Raw genomic sequence first — 21,284 nt, forward strand, 5'->3', positions numbered from 1 at the left:
ATGAGCACTCCATCACCTCCCTGGGCAGCCCTAGTGTTTATCCACTCTTTTAGGGAAGGAATTCCTGCTGGAGTCCACCTGAGGCTGCCCTGGCCCAGCTGAGGCCGTTCCCTCTGCTCCTGTCCCTGTTCCTGGAGCACAGCCCGACCCCCCGGCTGTCCCCTCCTGGCAGGAGCTGTGCAGAGCCAGAAGGGCCCTGAGCCTCCTTTGCTCCAGGCTGAGCCCCTGCCCAGCTCCCTCAGCCCCTGCTGGGGCTCCAGCCCCTTCCCCAGCCCCGTTCCCTGCCCTGGACACGCTCCAGCCCCTCCAGGCTCTGGTGCCATGAGGGGCCCAGAGCTGCCGCAGCCCTCGGGGTCCCTGAGCAGGGCCAGCCCAGGGGACAGCCCTGCCCTGGGCCTGCTGCCACCCCGGGCTGGCACGGCCCCGGTGCCACTGGCCCCTGGCACAGCTGGGTTTGTGTCAGCCCCTGGCACCAGCACCCCCAGGGCCTTTCCCAGCAGCAGCTTCCCAGCCCCTCTGCCCAGCCCAGCTCCATGGGGCTGGGGGGACCCAGGGCAGGACCTGGCACTTGGCCCTGCTGTCCCTCACCCATGGACCCAGCCTGTCCCAGCCCCTCTGCCCAGCCTGTGTTTAGGCCCTGGACCCGTCTCACCCCAGCACCATTAGAGTGACCTGAACGTGCTCCCAGTCAAGCTCACATGGTCAGGGACAACAGGCAGGAGTCATGTGTGTGACATCACGGAATAACTCTCAAATCAAACTGTTGTCTGTCTTTGAAGCTCTGATTTTAGCAATAATATCACAAGCTGCCTGTAAAAGGGGATGCTCAGAGGTAAGCAGGGGTTACCCGCTCGTGCTCCCTCTGCAGTGGGCAGGGTGCAAGGGAAGCAGTATGAGCTGTACTGAGATGTGTTTTATCACCCAGGAAGCCATCAAGAAACCCTTCTGGAAGATGAGACCATATGTGAACTACGACAGTGTGATGTATGAATCATGTTGCTGAAATCAACTCTTGGATTCCACAGTGCCATTTGAAGGGACAAAACCATTATTTTCTTTAGCCGTTCAAGCAAGGGAAACACACTAACTCAATTGCCAGGACAGCTACCAGAATGATATTGTGTATTCCTTTTAGTATTCAAGACATTGCTCTAGTGCCTTATTCATCGGAAATTCAGCATCTCTTTTGAAAAAAAGCAAAACAATTACTTTGTCTCCATTTTAATTTGGAAGGAGTCCAAATTAAGCCATTATGAGAGATAAATGATATAATGAGAGCTGCATGCGATTTACTGTAAAAAAAGAACAAGCAGAATGACCTCTCAAATGTTTGCATTTTTCGTTTTTGAACTTACTGAAATTTTAATGTTCTAGGTAGCAAAGTCAAGTTTCATATTCAGCTTTCCTGTTAATGTCAACATGCACATGACAGGTTCCAACTAAGCAGAAAAATAGGACATTAGGATGCCAACCTAGCATTCCATTATTATCAAGAATAAATGAACTCAAGTTACACAGAGGTTCTATATTAACTGTTTCCAGAACACTTCTATTTACAGTTCTGTCTCACAGGAATGTCTCTGTCTGGCAAATGTTAGATGTTCTGGCAGTAAAAAAAAAAAAAAAAAGTCTGAGAGCCTTTGCTTTTTCAGAATAATAATTGTGATACTATAATTGTGAAGAGAAACATATTTGAGATTGCAAACATGGGGTCCTGGACCTACATTCCCAAACCTTTGGAGCAGTAAAGTCCTCAAGCTCCCACCAAAGGTCATCCTCAATTTTGCAGCTTCAGGCTTTTAATCTTAAATAAGCCAATCAGATTAATATTAAGTGATGAACATATTATGTTAATGAGCATAATTATGTTAATTAACATACCTTCAAGGAATCCTCCTTCTTGATTCATTACTCAGATAGTATCATCTGAGACCAATAGAAATGTTTTGAAAGACTCAATTAACCCCTCTGAGGAGGTCCCAGATTGGCTTTCAATGCTTCCTTTCCTGTGGATTCCCAGAGCTGCACCTACCTAGGGTCATTGTTTCACTTGGAGTTCTCTGCCTGTTTCAGATTCTTAATTTTCTTTCTGACGGGGACTTCAGCCTTGACTGGAAAAAAAGAAACAAACCACAAGGATCCGTCAGAAAACCAGAAAACTAAAACAAACCAAAAACCTACTGAAAAGCCCTATAATCATGTTTTATTTCAGAAGCACTCTGCATTTCTTTGTGAGAACCAATATCTTGATTCAGTGATGGTGGCATTCATTCTGCAGACTATCACAGAGGAATCATCTCTTGAACAAGAAGGGGAAAGCACTAAAATAGCAGGAAAGCTGCCAGAGTCTGCCTGCACAGGGCTGGAGTGGTGTGACTGTCCTGGACTGGCACTATCTGACCAGTGGATGCTGGATGCCATAGCAAAAGGATTACCTGCTACAGATATTCTCTATCAGAGAGCTCCTGATCCAACACCATGGGTGATCACACCCATTCCTAAGCTTCTGCCTTCCCTCTGGTCCATCATTGCACGCCAGTATCATGCACAAGATTTTTAAAGGCTACATGCATTTAAATATTATTCCATTCAGGTACTGATATTAATGGTAACATTTATATCAATGGATATAAAACATCTTCTGTGCAGTAAATTCAAGGCCACATCACTTCAGTTTGGCAGCTGTGGCGGTACAGGGTTTAAAAAGATACATCTAAGAGGGACTTTTCTCCTGATGAAATACAGGTTCTGTTTTCTCCACAAAAAATCTCTGCTGTAAGGTTTGGCTTTACTCTCTGTAATCAGCACTGCCCCACCAGTGGGTTTTTAATATGCTTTATTAGCTTAATATGCCTGAACCTTTGTGTGTAGGAAGGCTGGGAATGTCAGCCAGGCTCAGCTGCAGTGAGAGCAGAGCTCTGCAGCCCAGGCCCCCCAGGCTTAGGGGTGCACACATGGCCTCTGACAGCATGGGAATCACAGAGTCACCAGGTGTTTAAGGTTGGAAGAGATTTCTAAGACCAACAAACCCCACCTTTCACTAAACACCATCACAAGGTGCCAAGCCTACTCATTTCTTGAACACCTGCAGGGATGATGACTGCACGGCTTTCCTGGGCAGCCCATTCCAATGCTTAACCACTCCTCCAGTGAACAGCATTGTCCCAATATCCAAATTTCCCCTGGCACAGCTTGAGGCCATTTTCCTTCTCTACTATGTCTAGTCGCCTGGGAGAGGAGGCTGACTCCCACCTGCCTCCACCCTTCTTTCAGAGAGTTGTAGAGAACAAAAAGGTCCCTCCTGAGCCTCCTTTTTCTCCAGGCTAAACAATCCCAGCTCCTTCAGCTGCTCCTCCCAGGACTCATATTCCAGAAGTTAGGGATCTCATCTCTCCTCTCACCACTGTGCCATTACTTCACTCCATCAAAGCTGGGACACGTGGAGCTCTCAGCAGTGACCTGTGAGATCCCCCACAGGCCACAGCACTGCCTGATTTATGATGATTGACAAGTGCCAGTGATTATGAACATTGGTAGCCAGTACAGCATGTATTACTCAAGCCTGCAGAGAAGGGCACAGAGAAATCATTTTTCTTTTTAGTATTTCTAAAGGTTAACTGTTCTTAGCTTTGTTCAAAGAAACTGAAAACTCTGGGAAAGTGATGCAGTTGTATAAACAGGTCAGACATCATGTCAAGCTGTTTTAAAAATGTCACTCTCTTAGTTGCCACAAGGTTCTGACTTAATATGTAAGAGAAAACAAATGAGTCTGCATATCTGTTTAGTAGTTTAGAAAATGGGATCTGGGATTGCTTTAAACAAGGTGATAAAGACCGCCCAACCTTTCGCTTCTTCTTTTTTTTTTTTTTTTTTTTTAATATATTGACTGGCTTGATGGTGCACTGCAGACAAATATCTGCATGCTGCACATAATGAAACCATGTCGTTGCTTCATCTGGACAAATTGCCAGTGCAATTGCAACCAAAGTAAAACACCTCTGAGCCTGCGAAGAAGTGTCAAAACAAGAAATAGAACAGCACAGACCTGAGATGTTTTCCATTTGCAGACCTTCATATAGGTGTCTTTTTTCATACCCTTAGCTGTATATTGCAAAGCATAATTTGATGATAGACGTGAAACTGTGTATTAGTTTTTATTTTGACAAATTCATTAAACATCACATAGCTTGAAAAATGAACCAGGAGGCACTAAGCCAGCCTGGGAAGATTGTACTTCATAAACTGAATTGCTCACATGGGCAACATTTTGGTGGAAGTTATAGATTTTCTAGCATATCCCTGATAGATAGCACTAATATAACTTCAATAAAAACTCTGGATATGTCAATATAAAATTTTTTCTAGCATGGAAAGATGTAAGATACTTCAGTTAATAAATTGGAAGACTCCCTATTCCTCACGGAATGCTAACTCACACATGGATTAGAGCAAGTATTGAAGCCATCCAAGGTGCATCAGGCAGCTCAGGTGGCTTATAAAAATTGCACTAAATTAAGTTGTCAATATACTATAGGCAATTGCAATTTGAGATCTAGAATAAGCATTTCTGTACAATATTAGCATTATTCTATTTTTAGCCCTTAGATAACATGTTTTTTCAAAACTGACAGAAGAATGAAAAATATAAACTGTCTCTGCTGCCTACAATTGATGTTCTGTCTCTTTGTTCCCAACACACAACTTTTCACTTACTTCCCTGAGATTTACTGGCTCTTTTTTAATTTCCTACCACTTCCAAATTGATCTGAGGTATGAAGAGGGCAGGCAGGTTTCTTATTTTGGAAGAAAAGCAGACACAGGACTCAGAGGGCTGCCAGAGCACGAGGTAAAAGTGTACATTTGCACATCTAGAGGTGTACATGTGCATATAAAGAAACATAAAACTTTTTTTTTTTTGCCAATGTTTGAATTCTATACCAATTTCTGCAACTTCCAAACCATGACAGGATGCACAAAAAGGGAGTGGCAAGAGCTGCCTTGTTGTTTTTGCACATTCAATCACCAGTGATTTTAAATAGAAAGGAGACAGAGAAATTCACAAGTGTTTGAATGATGACAGTTTTGAAAAGTGAAACAAAAGGCACTTTAAAGGCCCAAAACACTGCAATGCATGTGACTGAGAAAGCAGTGTTCATTGCCAGCTTTCATGATCTTCAATCACAGAATTCCTGTGTTTAAATGCTGCACCAACACAGGGTGTTCATTTATCTATCACAGGCACCTCTTTGTACTTTTACCTGGTATTTGCCTCTACTCCCACACAGCTACATGATGACATAACATGAAACATTTTTTCATTTCAGTTACAACTAGAGGAAAACACATTTAAAGTCTTCAGCTGAAGAAATCAACAAATTTTCAGAGATCTGAGATGGCTGTTCTGTGTTCAGGGCAGGTAAATGCTCCATATTCATATGAGAATCAACAAGACAATAAATTTGGAAGCCTGCAAAATTATTATACTGACATGACTGCAAATTCAATCTCTTTACTCTCAAAAGCTATGTTGCACAGTCTAGGAAAACTGTTTATTCTTTCAGTTAGGACAATGGATGATCTTCTTCTTCCTGGAAAAAATGCCCATAAAATGCCCCTCCTTTTACTCTCTAAGCTGAAAAAATGCACATATGTAAAACTTTTGGTTTTGTTGTTGGCTGAGTACAAGAGGGGAAGTGAGTGTTATATTCACAATATGGTTGAATGATTTTCCATTCCACAATATGAGAAGATTTTCTCTTCTGTGAACAAGTGCAGAAATTTTCGTAATTCATTGATTGGAATATAGAGCATAAATTCCCTTATGTTTTTTTCTTGCAAACAAATATGTGATTAATCTGATATCCATGCTGCATATTCTTCCTGAATGACGATTTCACTGCTGAAAGGTGATGAACTCAGTAGCCAAAAATCAGCAGATCATACTGTCACTGCAACTGCTTTCCAGAGAAATATCTGTGGTTAGAGAAGAATTGCCACACTGGGGATCAAATCCAGAATTTCAACTGAATTACTGAAGTACCTACAGACATTTTGTCCCCAGGAAGATTAGACTGGCAGAAATTCCATCCTGTACAGAAACAGAAACTTGCACCCTAACTAGTGGTGCAGAGTTCTCACCACAAGCAGGACGAGCAAAACCATTTTAGTCCTAAAATCTTTAGTCCAATAAAGCATGTTTTTACATGCTCTATATGTTTCTTGTTTGATTTCAAGAAAAGATGTCATTTGGGAGCTAAAAACTCTTCTGAAGGTGAAGTGCTCATCAAAATGAGGGTGCTACAGTCAGGAATGTTTGAAGGAGATTTTGGTAGCAAAGTTGCTACACCCACTCAGCAGTTTGCCTTGGTTTACCCTCCCGACCAGAGAAGAAAATCAGGTCCCTCTTTTCTTACCTCAGTCGTGTCTCTAAGAGCAAAGCCTCTCAGAGGGTCCCACCCTCATTGTTTGCCAGCCATAATGCACTGGGATGCTACATCAGATCAGTAGAGGTTAATAACATTTGAACTGCTTAGAGATTTGATGAGTTAGAGAAGAGCTCTTCAACCCCTGAACCTCCTTTCATTACTGCTACACTCTGGCAGAGCCTCCCCCACAAGTCAGAGGAAGCAATTTTGGCAGGTGAACAGGCTGCAGGGATGACCTGAACCTTGTCCACAACAGATGAGAAAATATGACATATTGGTTAAACGTCTGAAAGGTTTTCAAGGCTGGTGGAGAGGAAATACCAGTGGAAATGGGGAGACTGAAGGCTGGGCAGAGGGTAGGTCCAAGAGACCCAAAATCAGCAAGAGAATGACTCTCTGTACAGTCATACTGGGAATTGTGTTCCATAAGAACAGCAACTTAAATGAGATTTATGTTTTACATTAAAGACATGTGTATGTGTATTACACAGGTGTATCTCACATGCCAAGTGATGGCAGGAGAAGCAGACACTCCTGCCTGTGAGCATTTCCATGGTGCCAAAGCTGCTTCTCACACAACAGGCATGAGTTTCTGGGGTACCTCTTACTGGGCTAAAATTTTGCCTCTTGTAATGTGAAGGAAGCGGGCACCAACTTAAAATTTAATTTCAAATTGATTCAAAAATAGCCCAAATCAGACTTTAAGAGCAGTACTCTGAAATTAAATTTATTGGCCTGACTAGCAAAGACAGGCATAATATGATTGAATATACTCCCCAGCTTTAAAACTCATACAAATTATTTTGGACACCACAACAGTTAAAAATTTATGCAGACATACAAAAGGAATAATGCTGCTGAATGTTTAATGCTATTCATTTCCCAGCACTGACTAGGAGTAAGCAGGAGTGAAACATTCCTTTCAGATGATGGGCTGTGAGGAAGATCTCTCAGATCTGGGGCTTCTCTTGATACCTCAGGTTGTAGCTTTTATGTTTTTCAGATTCTGTGCTGCTTTAGTGTGTAGTTCTGAGATTTGTATTAGGGGATGGAGAGCTCTCTTCACAGAGCAGGGAGAAAAAACAATTTCTTCTCTAGCTGGGGACCAAGGACAAATGATCCAAATCTCAGACCCAAGAGCACAAACAATGGTGGGCTGAAGAGAGAAAGACAAGAAGGGTGGGACTTGATAAGCCAAAGCTGGAATTGGACAATTCACTCCAAGGTGCAGATGGGCCAGAACTGATCAAAGTGAGAGATCTTGTGAGCGGTCGTCCATTCTGGGACCGTTCTGGGTCCATCTTGGGTGTGGGCCTGGCTGGGCTCTTGTGCTAACCAAGGTGGATCCATTGAGGCCTTTTAGCAAATCCCTGCTTTATTCTGTAACTCTGTCCAGCCTCTGTTCTAGGCCAGCCTTCTCAGGGCATCACTCTCACAACCCTTCTCATCAGTCTGAGTGTGGCTGCCTGCTGGCATATGGTGCACTAGGGTGGGAATGGACTTGTGCAAAACTGGAATAAAGTGAGGGTTTATGTGATTCATTTCCTTCAGCAGAAGTGGAAGCTGTATTGTACCAGACAGATAATGAGCTCTAAACACATTCATTGCCTTAAAGGCTTTCCTTCTTGATTTTAGCTCTGCTGTGATTTCTTTCTTATCATATCTCCTCATCACAATAAAAGTATCTAAGAACAATGCATAAAAAAGGGGAACATTTAAATTTTCATCTATACAGAAATGTACTTTTTGGGGCTGTGGCAATATCATCCTCTGATTTTTTTATAATTGTATTTTTACTTACACAGAATGTAATTTATTTAGGTCAGATATTAGGAAGGAATTCCTCCCTGGCAGGGTGGGCAGCCCTGGCCCAGGTGCCCAGAGCAGCTGGGGCTGCCCCTGGATCCCTGGCAGTGCCCAAGGCCAGGTTGGACACTGGGGCTGGAGCAGCCTGGGACAGGGAAAGGGGTCCCTGCCATGGCAGGGGTGGGGTGGATTTTAAGGTCCCTTCCAACCCAGGCTATTCTATGCTTTTTATTTAATTTTCAAATTCAGGGCAGAACAGACTTAAACCACATTATCATATATTTTAGATTTTGATAAAAAGAGCTGAATATATGAATAAGGCCTCTGCTGATGTGTTTTAAAGTTTACTCAGACATTCCTCAAAATGATGGTCAGCATGTTGATTCTGAATGGGGCTGAAAATCAGATTTTCTCAATATACCACATCAGTATACACATCTTGTGATCAGTGTTAATTGGTCCTATATTTTCCAATTTGTAATCTCTGTATGTTTTATGGGGATGTAAGTAGCAACACATTAACTTATATAATGTCTCTTTGGAAAGATTCTGCTGAGCAAGTGACCAATAAATTGCTGTTAATGTAAACATTAATCAAATTGAATGCTAGTATGAAAAAAGTATCCTATTTAGAGGGAAAAACACCTTTGTACTGTGCATTTTGCTGTTGAGCTGTAGCTAAATAAGACTATGATATTTTCTGAAATTCAATTACAAAAAAATTATACTTGGTTTAGCATATTTTATGGCATCTTGAAGAGCTAATCACTTCACCACTGGTATTAATGAACACCAGTCTGTCTATAATCCTGAATTAAATGTCTATCCATTGACTAAAGGAATTAAAAAAAAAAAGCAGGAGGAAAAATTTGCATAAGTTAGTATGAAATTATTTAATCTGAAAATGAAAAGGTCAGCATATAATGCCAGACAGCAATGAGTATTTCAAATAAGTGTAATGACCTATATTTGGCCTAAACAAGCTATTGTCTGAGGATAAATGTTCATTATTGTGAACAAATTAGAGACTGCAGTTAGGGCATGTAAGCAGTAATAAAGATATAACATGCAGTCTGTTGTCATGAAGAGAGAAAACATTTAAATTATAGTGCTCCTGTGCACTTTAATAACTTTTTTATTTCCCACCATTTAATATTTCTCTTATTCTTATAGAAATTTGTTTTCCTCAAACAAATCCCAGCCATTGAAAGAAGTGAGTCTAAAACAGAGTATTTTTATGAACTTCCCGAGGTAGGATTATACAGATATAGAAACTGAACATTTCCTCAGAAGAAATATTTAAGTTTAGCCAAGAAAAGAAGCATTGGTGAGCAATGCCAAGAGAGGCCAATTGGAACACTGTGATTTCTCAGATCATAAATACAAATAAAACCCAGAATAAGAGACAGCCTTACATGAAATGAGGCCAAAGGATTGAGATTACTTAAAACTTAATTATTGATGAACCTTACACATATTCCTTTCTTTAACAATGTCAAGGAGTGTATAGAGCAATGTGTTCAGTCCAAAACATCCTGCTAAAAGTAACTGCAACAGAAATACCTTTGGGTTTCCATGGGCTGATTGGAAGGACACAGACCCCAAAGGAGAAGCAATGATGCTGGGGACACCTGGGGGACCACGGTGAGCTGCCAGTAAAACATAAATTTTAAGGAATTTAGAGATTTTAGAGGAGTTAAGATTTTAGTTAGAGATAAGCCTTACTAGAGTTAATTAAAATAAATGAGTAGTCCTTGAGGAAGTTAGGAGTTAGTAGTTAACTAACAATTGATTGGTTGTCAGCACAATGTTTAGTTAGCTGGGTTTATAATGAAGAATACACAAACTGACAAAGAGCTTTTAGGAACATCAGACAATTGTGGGCCTCCTCTGTTCTGAAACCAATTGAAGACAAGGAATGGGAGTTCTACCAAGAGTTCATTTGTCATATTTGCATTGAAAAGGTAGAAAGGTCAGAACGAGGAAGACTTCATTTACTTCCTCATTTTGGGACCCCTCCCCATGAAAGGGACGCCAACCCATTTCAAGGAACAAACTACACGTGCTTAATGGCTTTTGAAGTGATTAGCATACAAAGCGAGGAATAGGATAAACCAAAATTATGAATAGGTATTTGTATTTTGGGTATTCAACACTTGGATGGATAAAAGGACTCTGTAATCACCTGGAAGCTGCGGTGTGGATTTGGGAGCTATCCCACACACAATAAACACACACTTTCTAACTTGAAACTGTTAGAGAGTTTTTGTCCATCACAGTTGGATATCGGTACTAGATCAATATCCATATTTTTTAATAAATCACCAGAGACAGGAAGATGAGGGATGGAAGGACTCTCAATTGTCTGACAGCAATTGAGCACCACTCCCATCAGCAGGAGATGCACAGCCACCACACCCCAGAGCAGCCTGGGGAAGCAGGCTGGGAGGGGAGAAGAGACAGAGACAGCGTGAGAATTCATGCAAACTTTAGGCTGGAAGCAAAGCAGCAGAGCTGAGGTCTTAAAACAAAGGCAGAGCCTGGAAGTCCCAGTCTGTCAGGCCTAAGTGGTCACCAAGAGAAACACAGAATGGGGCATCTGGGGCTTGGCTGCTTTTTCTGCTCCTGTTTGCCTTCTAGAGACTGGGCACTGGGGAGGCTGGAGAGTGAGGCTTGTTTTATGGCAATACATTTATTTTCTTTTTCAAAAGGGCTGTTGCTCAAGCAGATCCTGCACTACAGAAAACATGCAAAGTTTTTACAGGAGCACACAAAGGTACGTGGAACTTTTTCTCATGCTAAGGAATGAAGGAAATACTTTATGAGGGAGGTGAATGTCAAAAAAAAGGATGTCTGCCTTTTGTAAAAAAGGTTGTGGCTCATTTCTTAACTGAGATTCTAAGGAGGCTGGTCTCCTGATGAAAATGGCCATTTGTTTTCTGTACTACTTCTCACTATTTCCTTTTAGGCTTTTCTGAATAATTTATTTTGACTGATATTGGTTTAATTGCAGTTATAACCACCACAGGAAAACTAAAACACAATGACCTTTTAAATTAGCATTATTTACTGAAAAGAAAGAGGAAATATTATTTCTCTCTGCAGCAAACCCAGTAAAAGCTCAGGAGGTTTGGGTATTGCTTTTAGTACAATTGCTAAGATTTCATGAGTAGGGAACTATAATTACCATCAAGCACAGCTTTGACCTTAAGAAATACCTCAAAGGACAATTAGGCTCAGTTCTGTAGGGTTTTATCTTTAACTTTCATGCTGAATAAACCCATTTCCTTTCCATAGTCCAAACTTCATTATGTGCCAAGCATGAACATGATATTTTTGGCTGCAGTGAAGCACCAGAAGGTTCTGGCTGCTTTAGCATGTGCAAAATCACCTTCAGATCATGCAACCTTTATAAGTTTTCCTCTGCTCACTCCCTTCTAATGGACCTTTAAAGACATTTGTGGTATCATCCTTTGCTGTTACAAAGTGCTTGTACCTGTTGTGGACAAGTAAACCTTCCAGAGGCTATTAGAAGTTATCTCTGTGGAGATTTGGTTGTTTTCATTAATACATGTTATACTTGCTGCCAGACATTAAAGTAATGGAGCTCTGCTGAGGTAAAATTAGTCCTGAGCAAAGTAAAATTAAACCTTAACAGCAAATGTCAGTAAAACAACTAAACACTGAATCACTATCAGGGTATTTGACAACATTTTGTAAGCAAGACAGAGGAATCATTTCTCTAGACCTGTCACAGCAGGGATCAGATAGACCTAGTTCAAATATCAAGCAAAATCCCCCCAAAAAATATTGATTTGGAAATTTTTGGGGGTTTGATTTTGATTTGCCTTAAAAAAAAAAAAATCCTTTTTACAGGATATTTTTTCCCTCAAAATCTGTCCCTCTGTCAATGAACAAAGCATGTTTCTTTTGAAAGATTTTTTCACTGTTTCCATATTTTCTGAGACTGCTATTGTCTAGAAAAAAACCCAGAAGATGGTTCTTTTCCAAACAAAACCAAAGCTGTTTTCATTGCACTGTGAATGAAGTCCTTGACCTACGGAACTTTCTTCATGTCTATGAAAATCCTCAACTTTTCTTATGTTCAAAATACAGTTTTCCTTTTGTTGCCTTCAGAATCTGCCACAAGGCAAATTTTTATTATTCCTTGTGTTCTGACCCTTGTCCAATTTAGAAGTTTTAATAGGTACAGAAATCTGAAATCTGCCAAAAATTAAAAAGAACCTGGAACCTTGATGGAAAGATTTCTCGATGAATATCATGAAAAAAGGAATTGGTTTTTTTTCAAAAGGTAAAGCAATATTTTATTCACCAGAAATTAAGGCATAAGATACCAAATTGTCTTCAGCAGGAATGAGATTTAACTGTGTAAACATTTCTGCAAACCCAGGCCTTAGAAAAAGATGGATGATCCCATAATGTGAATGGTGGTGAATTTTTCCCTGTAATTTAATTTCTCCCTTGTTATCCCTTATTCTCTCCCTCCCTATTCCCTCCATGCTTTTTACAATTCCTTTGCCAGTAAACAAAGAGTTCACTCTTCTAATTCCTCGACTGCAGTGTGCTACAAATCAGCCTAAGGATTAAAGTTTTACAGCTGTAAAGCCGAGGATGGGCTGCCAGAACCAGCTCTTGCTGAGCACTCAGGGCCCTGGAACTCAAATTTAGGGGGATTTTTTCTGGACTAGCCTCAGGCAGGTCCTTTGGGTTGGGAAAAGAGCAGCTGGTCTAAGCTGAGATGACTGGAATCCAGTTCAATTATTCTGAGGTGACCAAGCTTTTATTTGTCATATTCCAGGCTGGAGGGACAGGAGGAACATGGATGGGAGGGATGTCACAGGCTAGGACACCTATAAAAGTAGAGGTTTAAAAAAAACTCTACAGTAAGATCTCTGGAAGCTTAAATAACTGCTTAAGAAAACCATGTTTAAATTTTTAGAGCAACCACAATGAGGTTTAACCCTTTAAGGATGAGAAAAGTTGTCTGAAACAGAAAGGTAATGAGTTTTTGGGGCTTTCTCCCCTCCAAATGTGGAATATACTCAGGAGAAGCTGAAACTGAACTCCCAGCTAGAACTCTGCTGCAGATTGCACCTAAATCAGAGGGACAGTGCAACCAGGAGCTGAGAATGTCACAAGAAACTCCTCTAAAATACAAAATAATTCCTCACGCTGTCCAGATCATTACTGTTATGTGATTGTAAAGAGAGTTGAACACTGCACAAGGGTATTACCCTCATCCATATCCACATTTTTAGCTATTGCAACTGGATTTTATTATGTTGCTATGTTTTTGAAAAAGATTCTTAGTGTAGAACATCTACTTGACCTATACTCTTAACCAAATATTTCTTACCATTGTCCCATTTGCATTTTTTTCATTATTTTGTACTATAAGTAACCTATGTAATTAATTCAATGAAAATAGTTGTTTTTTCTTTTTCTCCAAAGAAATTAGACCTACTTTTTGGGTAACTAAATAATACATAATCTTCAAATGGGACATTAAAAACTGTAATCAGTGACATCACCATGACAACCAATTAAGAAACCTCAACCTGTCTAGCGAAACCTCTGAAAATGTAATTTTTTAATATAATACATTTAAATGAGTTCATAAGAACAAAGCACCCTATGTAGATTTATTGTGCACTGAATGTCTAGAAATAATTTGGCTATATAGCTAACACTAAAGATCTTGTCAATGTGACTTCAATAGATTGGGGGTGGGCATTAAAATTCTCCCTGGGATGTCAGGGGTGAGGGGAGGAAGCATCAGAAGGAAAAAAAAATGTTTTCTTCCACCAGCAGACAAACCTTTACTTCTTTTATAAGTTTTTTAGTTTTGCTACATCATGAGTTATTGTTCTTCAGTGCATTCTTCTTCCTATGTCATTTGCAAAGTCTAGTAACATGTAGGTACATATTACACCAGGTAAGAGCCTCTACAAATGAGGCATCGCTGAAATTCTTACTGTCTTTTCAGCCCTTGGTTATGATGATTTTTTGCCCATTGTCCTGCCTGCTCTAATGAATGAAATTGGAAGCAGTAGAAGCCTCATTATTGCACACAGCAACAGTAAAATATAAATAAATTATGCCATAAAATGCCTATCTGCAATATATGGTGTTACAAGGTTACATAAATTATATGCTCAGTAGTTGAGGAAAAGGCACTCCTGAGAGCAACTCCCAAACAAAATAATGCATTCAAATGTATTGCAAAAGCTTAAAAAGAGGGGAAAAAATACTTTTACAGATAATCTGTTTGAAGAGATTAGTTATACTTCACAAGAGGAAACTACCCAGCACACTCTCTGTAAAACTCCTGCCTTGTCCTCCAAACAGCTAAAAAACCATCACAATTTCTTCTGCTGTCTTCCATTTTCCAACCTGTCGATTCAAGTTATGGCTTGTTCTTGTCTTTTATGCTTCTGTCTCCTGCTCCTGCCAGCTGGGTTTATGATGCCCTTTTCCAGATGAGATCTTGAGTTAGTTATGGCTGCTGCAAACAGGGAATAAAGCATTTCCAAAATCCTGTCTGGTGGTGAGTGGTGTGGTTGCCTGATTGAGGCAGGGGGGTGTTTGTAGCTTTCCCCAGGACACCGAGCTTTTCCTTACACTGATTTGTCCTTTTCCCACTGCAGGGAGCTCATGGTTGGGGCACATCTCCACTGCCCTAAACTGGCTCTGCTCTGCCTACAGGATCTGGGGCTGTAATATTTCACATTAGCTGAAATCTGCCCCATAAACCATGCTGTTTATTCATGTTGTCTGTTAATGTCCTAGACCAATGGAAAAAAAAATCATCTGAGATCTATGAACTAGAAACATCCCCTTCATTGCAGAAGTCTCCTGAAGATTGTGGATGTAGGTGACTTAGGAAAGACTTTTGCCTGGAAAGGATAAAAGAGTCTATTGGCTTTGGGGTGCTCACCCTCAAAATGCTTTAAAGCAGTTGCAGGGAAAGGTTTGAAGCTCCTACTGAAAATGTGGTGTTTTGAATTGATATCAGAACTAAGGCATTCCCAAATCACCAATACCTTCTGAAAACCCAGGCCATTATCCCTACAAAAAGCTGGCTCTCTATTAAACTCCTTGTTATTCTTTTCCTAATGAGACACTTTACCAGCCTGTCATCACCCGCTGTGATTAATTCTCTGCTTGTAAAATTTTAGCTCTCTCTCTGCTGCTGCTGTTAATGTGCTTTGTACCAAATAAAAATGAAGTTGATGTTTACAAATCCTGTCTGGAGGTTGCTTTAAAAAAGCTCTGCTTTGCCTTACATCAATGAGGCCAAGTGTAGTGATTTTTGTTCTAAATTGTTCTGGATAATTAAACACTGTAACAGACTAGCATGGAAGGTGTGAAACTCATCATTGCTTAAAGAGCTTTAAAATATAATATTTATGAAAGTATATGCTTTATTACTACCTGCCTGTGGTTCACACACAAGATTGCATGTGTTCTTTTAATCTTAGCAGCATTAGTAAATCTGGGGATAAGCAGGAGAAAACATTTCTAAAAGGCAGGATCTATGAGTCCTACAGTAATCTTGGATAAGAACTGACATGAAAAAGCTGAAATGAAGGAGATGTTGCTAGTACATAGAGTTCAGTTGTGGTTTTTTTTTTTTGTTGTTTTTTTTTTTTTTTTTTTTTTTGTTTGTTTTTGTTTTTTTTTCATTGCTAGGTAGATCTTCTAGATGGTCTAGGACATTAATAGACAACATAAATGAGAAATTGTTATGAATTACACTTTTACTGTTCCATAGTAATGTACTTGCAATTCAAGACTGGATGCCTGAGCATCCTCCTGTATTAAAAGGAACTTCAGAAGCTATTCTGCCTCACAATTTATAAGGCAGAAGGAAGACAATATTTAATTCATCTAAAAAGCACAGTGGCAGTGTTCAGATTGCAGGCCTCTCAGGAACTAATGCATTTAAAGAGCTTTTATGCTTTTATGCTGGAGTCAGTTAGCTTTCTCCCTTTTTCATACTAAATAAATTTAATTTAATTAAATAGGCTGAAGCCATATGCTTTCTTTAAGTCTTCTAATCTTAAAATCTTCTAAGGCCTTGAAAATCTCAAATATCCCAACTTCAGACAGCAGATGGGTCTTGCAAGAATGCAGATTTATAATCCTATTTTTTCTTCAGTTTACTCAGATACACGTATTTACTAAAAGAATACACACAATTTTGTATTTTAGCACTGTGATTGTATGTGTTTGTGTCGACTGTTTCCCCACTGGTGGGTGGCTCTCCATGGGAAATCAAACTGAGCTCAGCAGAGGATTTCACAGGAGCTCCTCTGAGCAGTGGGATTCCTCCTTTCTTTCTTCCCTAAGATCAAGGCTGAAAATCCAGGGTGTGTCTGCATGGATGGGAACAAACACCCGTTCTCTGCCAGCTCTCAGCTCTGTGAATTCCAATAATTGCCACTCAAAAAATGCCCTGTGGGTTTGTTACTCCTCAGACTAACAGGCAGCACTTTACCCAGTGCAGGTAAAGCTCTACAAGTGCAGACTCCTGGGTTCCACTCTGCTCCCTGGCCACCCATACTGAGCTCACAATCCTGTTTTAGGATTCCAACATTTGGAGAAACACGTGGAATGCATCTGAAGGTGCATCTCTGTGTTCCATACATTACAAGCTACATCCAGATGTGAAATGAGCACAGAGAGCATTGCTATCAGCATCATGCAGTGCCTGGGATGCTGCCCAGTGCCAGCCAAGGCTCCTGAGTGCCCCTGCACTTGTGCTGAGGACAGCAGCAGGACACAGGTCCTGCACTCACCACATTCCGTGGGAAGTCAGTTCAAAGAGTCCACTCAAATGGCCACTGTTCAATTATGTTTGTTTAATTTTCTGTCACTGAATTTTCATTAACATTATTTATTTTTATTGCCACATTTATATAATAAATTATCAGTTTAAATCTTCTACCAGTTCCTTTTAACATGTATTTTAAAAAGGAAGCCAAATGCTCCTGTGCCATTTTGTTATTTAACAAAACGAAAATTATTATTTACTACAAGGGGATAGTTGAAGTAATTTGGTGTAGTTAGACTTCTATAACAAATAAACAAATACTCTGAGGAAGCTCTGAACTCTGAGATTTTACCCCTTTTCATGCACTGAGAGCAATGCATTTTGTGACCAAACAAGAGAGGAGCATGGCAATCAGAGGTTGCTCTTCCTCGTGCTCCCAGTGAAACACTGAATATCCATTTTATCTGGCTGTGATCCCTGTGGGATGAGTCCATGTTTGTCCCTCTCTCCAGGCAAAGCAAGCAGCTAACAGCATTAATGTTTGAGAAAGGGTAACAGCAAGTATCAGTAGCACTGTAAACCAAGATGACAATTTTGGACAAATGGATGACAGGTCTACGCAGTGCTTTTCCTAAGTTAAATTATTGCAAGTGGCTCCACTGTGTAACACATGAGAGAAACATGTATAAATAATATTAAAATGCATTTTTACAGGATGCTATCCATTATTTCGTAGCACTTATACACTGCAATGTGCATTAGTTCTCACTGTCCTACTCAACACTGTCCTAAATAGCTAAGGAGGAAAATGTGTGTTAATCATTTACTGATTACTAATATATTAAGTGGCCATAAGTCAAAAGTGTTTTTACAACTGATTTTACAAGTGATTTTTACAATGAAATTGTGTTCTTTAAGGTACAGACATGATGAACTCAGTGTAAATTCCATATATCTATATGTTTAACAAACTTTATATATAGTTCATGGTTAGGAATGTGGGCAACCTTGTAAGAGTGAAAATCATATATACCAAAACAAAGGACCTATACAAAATATTGTGGCACTCAGAAGCACAGCTTTATTTTCCTCCCACAGGTAGGTTTCCTCTCATGTCCAAACAACAGACACCGTTAAAGTCTACAGCAAAAAAATTTCAAATTACCTAAACCACAGCTGATTGGGACATTTGATACCTCTAAACCCATATTCAGTGTAAAAATATCTTCTCCCTTCTTGCCAAAGATATACACCAGAATAAAATATGTTAGCAAAGATATAAATGTCAGGAATGTCAATAGGACCCAGAGATAGATTATATATGCTGGAATTTTCAAGATATCCAAAATGGTTTGGGACCATCTCTAATGACAAGCAAAATGCAGAGCTTATCTGAAGATTGACAGGGACATTGGCTCTCCTGTGATGTACCTGCAGCTTTTGAGCTGAAAGTTGTATTTCTGTCACTGCAGAATAAATCAGGAACCTGGTTAACAGTTACCCCATAGCTCCATGTGTTCCTGGAATGGAAAACCCTGCATGCAAGGAATTGCAATCTTGCCTTCTCTCTATCAAACAGACTGTCCATGTGGAATAATAAGAGACTGACATAAAGTAACTTTGGGTTTTATAGACTCATAAATTTTATAAAAAGTGTTGGTTTTACTACATCAGTTTGGAGGGAGATGATGGCACCAGGCCCAGGGGATTGTCCCGCTCTGCTCTGGGGCAGCTCTGGGCACCACGAGGTACAAAAGAGCCAAAGGAGGGAGCTGGGGCTGCCAGGCTGGGATTGTTGGGGTGTCTGTGCAGGAGCTGGGTCAGTGACCCTTGTGGGTCCCTTCCAAATCAGATATTCAGTGTCCCATGATGTTTTGGCTTGGCACCAAATTACCATCAGCAGGACTTTTTCACCAACTACAGAACCAAATATTAAATTCTCCCCACACCCCCGAGTCCCTTGCTCCCATGGAGAGCCTGTCTGGAGTTCATCTGGAGCAGATGAAGCTTCAAATATTTGTTTTACAGCCACTTCAGACAGGCCAGTCTGTGGTGTTGACTGAGAACTTTCTTTCTATTGACCACAAAAAGTCTTTCCATGGAAAAATCTGTGCACAAAGTAACATTAGCTCCTGGGATGATAGAAAAAAATAATTTTCTCTTTTAGACCAAATCTGGGTTTCTTTTTTGCAGCTACATTTTCTACAATTCTTTCTCCATTTTCTTTTTCTTAATGTTCAAAATGATCTCTAGACAAAAGCACCCTTTGGAGAGCAGCATCTGTTCACCATACTACTTCAGTTAAATATTGCCTGATAAGTAATGAAGCTCATATGTTTTCTACAGATTTGTCTTGAAGTAAACTTTGCAGCTACTTACATTTTAATTTTCTAAGAGTATTTAGAATTTTTCTAGGGAAGAATTCTAAAATTAAATGAAGAGAGGAAATATCTGCACCACATTTTATTAGCCTGGAAGTCTTATTGAAACCAAGTATTCTAAAAGATATTCCCTTTTTTTAATCTAGTGATGGATAAATTAGTAGCAATACTACTTAGTATTTTGCATGTCTGATAAAATACCAAAATATAAATGAATTGTTTTTAATGTTGTATCCTCACGGAGCTTTTTTTATCTCCAAGTTCTACTTGGGGAAGCTGAGGGAAGAAGTGAATTTGTTTTGCTGGGGGCTACCCCATTACACTTGGAGCCCTTTAGGCTTTTTTAAACCCTGTGGTGATATGAGCAGGGGCAAAATTGAGATTAAAGACAGGTCCCTGAAGCTCATTCAAGAGCATCAAATACCTGCAGCAGCACCAGACCGTGCAGTTTATTACACTCTCAATCTTTAAGTATTCTTATTCACGTGCCTCACAGATCCTAAAAAACTGTTTCTTGCTGATAGAAAGCTCCTGAAAACAAGAAAGACCTCATACATGAAAAGGAACCTGTTAAAAAACATGAACAAGTTTCTCAAGTAAGTGGAGGGACTGTCTGGCTCAGAGGAAGGTGATTGAATTTCAGAAAGGTTTAAATCTAAGCCACCTTCGGAATCCGTGGCAGATTCCCCGGGAGTGGAAGCCATTAGCGTGGCATTTGTGCTGAGGTCTGTGAGATGAATTTGGTGTCTCAATGCAGCGTGTTTGGAGCAGTCACTCGGATCACCAAGTCACTGTGACATCTCAGCAACTGGCATCCTTATTGATGGAATCAACAGGATTTAATGGCCGTGGAGACTGAACTATCTCTGCTCACACTCTGGGCATATAGATGAGGCAGGGTGGATGTTTGTGCTGTCACTGCCTATGCTACCACAGCCCCAAGATAAACAGAGGGATTTCAGCTTTCAGGCCTGTCAATCTGGCATTTTTCACAAGAAGGAAACACACTAAAATAAAGAATGGAGCAATGCAGCTCCAAATGACATTAATACTGATGAGTGGCTGGGAAGGCCATGCTTAATATCACTCTGTTAAAAATAAAAGGCACATGCCAAGTTTTCCATATCCTGATTTTCAGCCTGTTTTAATAGAACCACCTGTATGTGGAGATGGAGAAAAGACAGCACAAGTATAGGTTGTTAGCACTGCATTGAAATTATACCTGACAGAAATGTAGAAACTCTGCATACAGCAGTTCAAAACCAAAATACAACATGTTTCTGTATTTCAAGCAGCTCAGGCACAACAAGGATCTAACCAGAATAAGTGAGGACTAAAAGCACTTCCATGGAGTGATGGCTTCAGCAAAATTAGTCATTAGGGATAGGAAACACATTATTTTTTTATTTTCCCACGACAACGAGATTTCTAACTGTTGACAACTTCATCAGGAAACCTGGTGAGGTTTATTATGGCATTTCACAGTCCCTCCACTTTATAAGAAAAATTCAACTGGCTGGCAACATTTTGTGGAAAAATGAAGAAAGGAAAAAAGGAAAGAACTTTTATAGTAACAACTCCTATGTGAATCTTGGAATGTGGAGATTTGTATTCTGTTGCATAAGCATCTGAAAGTGAGGGCTGTACTTTGACAGGAGAAGAACTTAGGCAGCCTACTTTAATAATTGAAGTGGAAAGAGAAGATCATTCTTTCAGTGCCTGCTTTGCAGCGAGAATATACTGAAGATTTTTCTCTGGAAACAAAGAGGAGATTAACCATTAGAAAAGAGGTTTCTTTAAAAACTTGCAAGAAAATTTCCACTAAAATTTCCACTGTTCCAGCACTTGAACTGAGATACATAACGGAATTTCACA

General features: G+C 40.1%; 1 long non-coding RNA gene across 1 annotated transcript in view; it reads right to left on the bottom strand.

The window, feature by feature from the left end:
- Nucleotides 1-421: 421 nt before the first annotated feature.
- The window catches only part of LOC146766378 (uncharacterized), a 120,363-nt gene continuing 99,500 nt past the window's right edge, over nt 422-21,284 (bottom strand). The window contains exon 7 of the long non-coding RNA XR_014957817.1: nt 422-2,111. This is a non-coding gene — a long non-coding RNA (uncharacterized LOC146766378). The remainder of the gene's footprint in view (nt 2,112-21,284) is intronic.

This window comes from Lonchura striata, chromosome 11 (genome assembly GCF_050655825.1).
Source record: "Lonchura striata isolate lonStrDom1 chromosome 11, ASM5065582v1, whole genome shotgun sequence".
NCBI classification, from domain to species: Eukaryota; Metazoa; Chordata; class Aves; order Passeriformes; family Estrildidae; genus Lonchura; species Lonchura striata.